The sequence below is a fragment of the Balaenoptera musculus genome, chromosome 3 (genome assembly GCF_009873245.2).
Source record: "Balaenoptera musculus isolate JJ_BM4_2016_0621 chromosome 3, mBalMus1.pri.v3, whole genome shotgun sequence".
Classification (NCBI taxonomy): Eukaryota; Metazoa; Chordata; class Mammalia; order Artiodactyla; family Balaenopteridae; genus Balaenoptera; species Balaenoptera musculus.
Window position 1 is genome coordinate 170,602,499 of NC_045787.1, and position 2,638 is coordinate 170,605,136.

The window sequence follows — 2,638 nt, forward strand, 5'->3', positions numbered from 1 at the left end:
CGAAGCCCAAGCAGAGCGTCCAGACAGCTCCTGGGATGTTCTGGCCTTTGCCCTCTCCACCCGCCCCTCCTCTCTGGGGTTCCCATCTCTTCCCCCCCTAAGCCAGACTTGAGGAATCACCCCTTTCGAGTCCTTGCCTTCGCCTTTTGGCTTAGGCCCCCCAAATTGACTTCCCAATTGTTCCCCAAATGCACCCGCTTTCACGTCTTCAGACATTTGCACACGCCATGCCCCACACCTGGGGCACCAGTTCCCTCTTCCTATCCTTGGCAAAGTCCTATTCCTTTGGCAGGGCCTCAACCCAAGTGCCCTCCTCCTGCTCCTCGCCCTGCGCTCCCCCCAGCCCGGGGCTCGCGCACACGGTGTCGTGGGGAGGGGGCAACAGGCAATGGCCCGGCTTAGAAGGGGGGGGTGCACGTGCGGCGCCCCCGGGTACGCCCCCTCTTCCGTCCCGGAGCTGCCGCAGGCATCAGACCCCTTGGCGCGCATCCCGCCTCCAAACTGCGGACGTGCGGCCGGAGGGGGGCCGCACGCCTCCGCGCCGCGCCGCGCCGCGCCTGCGCACTCAGCCGGGCCACGCCGCAGTCCCACCTCCGGGCGGCAACCCCGCGCGGCTATTGGTGCGTGCGGAAGAGCGAACGATGTGGCCACCAATGAGGCGTCCCGGGGGGGCGGGGCCTGGGCCGCCTTACGCAAGGACGGGGGCGGGCGGGGCGCCCTCCCCACGGTGACGTCAGGCCCGGTTCGCTGCACGTTGCTATGGAAGCCGCGTTTCCATCCCTGCGGGCTTCCGGGGGCCGCCCCCTCCCATTCAACTTTTTCCTCAATGGGGGCAGGGGGCGGTGGAGGGCCGTCCCCGCCCCCTGTGATTCCGCGGCCCCTGCCTACTCTGGGCCTCGGTTTACCTTTCCGTGCTGCCCACGCCCACGTGGCCTGGCCTGCTGCCTCTCCGGTCGCTGCATCCCCTTGGCTGGGCACCTCTCCCCTCTCAGCCCCCGCCTCAGGTGTGTGCGTTTCAGGCCCGCGCAGTGGGACGGGGCCAATGGCCGCAGCACCCAACCGGGGTGGGGTTCTTCTAGGACTCCCGGGCAGGGCTGTGACCCTCGGACCCCAGGGCTGGGCGCCAGGCAGCGCCCTGAGGAGTGAGTTCCCCGACAGTAGACCAAGTGCCTCCTGCCCTGCAGCGTGCAGACACAGCCCCCGTGATTCAGCGGGTGCCACCATCTACTCCCTCCTTCCGCATCTCCCACCCAGCCCTGTAGCGGCCACCTGGGTCACAGCCCTGACCTCCGGGGACCCGGCTGCGTGGGCAGGGGGTTCGACCTGAGCTGTCCCACCCACACTTCCACCCTGCGTTCCTCCGGGCCCGCGGGGACGTTTGCGCCTTTGACCTGAAGGTCTGAAGGGATCAGCCTGACCTGGGCATTCTACCTTTCTGGAGTGGGCGTGCGATGATTTGGGGGTGACTGGGTGGCAGGAGGGACAGAAAGACCTTAGCAAGCTGCTCCCAGGACACACCTGGGACTGCACCTGTTTCCCTTCCCCATGGGCGGGACTCCTAGAACTGAGGCTTGGGAGGGCAGGGTCTTGGGCTATAAGAATTCAGCCCGGGGATGGTGGTCGTTAATGTAACAATCACCCCAGTGCTCTAGAGCAAGTGGTATTTCTCTTCGGGCCTCGGTTTTCTCATCTACCAAATGGGAGGGTAATTAGTTCTCTTAGGTGGCTGCGTTAAGTGAGGAAATACATGTGAAATGACCTTCAGTGTTGTTATGATTGTGTGTCTTTGCCCAGCCCCAAAGTGGATGAAGGTGGGACTCGCCACCTGGCCCGGCCCTCCGGGAGCTCCAGGTGGGCAGGGGTGGGAGATGCAGACGGGGGAAGTTCCCAGGCAAAGCAGGGACGCTGGCTAGGGGTGTTCCTGGGTAGGGCACGGCCCGGAGGCTTAATCCCGATGGTCAGGGATGGGGAGCGCTGAAATGCAAGGCCGGGCAGGCCGAAGGGAGTCCACGCAGGGCTGGGGTGGAGCCAAACCGGGAGGCCTCGAGCGCCAGGCCCAGGCCCTGGCTTGACTCTGGGAGGGAGAGGGGGTGCTCTGGAGGCCTGGCGCCATACCCCAGGGGTGGGGATCGGGTCAGGGGTCCTCAGGCTGGGCCCCCCACGCGTGGGCGGGCGGATGGAGCTGCTTCCCCCTTTCTGGGGCTGGGGAAACCGTGGCGCAGAGCCTGCGGCCAGGTCTCCCTGGAGACTGAGTCCCTGGGCTCGCCTGCAGCCCACTTTAGAGCCTAGAACCGAGAGGCCCCACCCAGGGCACACAAGCGGGCAGCCCCGTGCCCACACCCTGCAGGACTTCCGGCCTTGGGTACCGGGAAGTGGCCGGCCCCTCCCTCCCCCGCCAGGCGGCTTCCTGCCCACCCTCACCCCAAGGCGGGGAGGGGGCGTGGGAACTGTTCCGGGACGCGCCCCTCCCCCCGCTGGGCGCCCTGGGAGCACGTTCCCCCTCCCACTCCCTGGGGTGGCGGGCTACCCCAGCATCCAACCCGACCCTCCTGAGACAGATCACCCCCTACCGTACTCAGCCCACTCTGTGACAACCAAGACCACCCCACCCCCCGAGACGAGCAGGCCGGACGTTCAC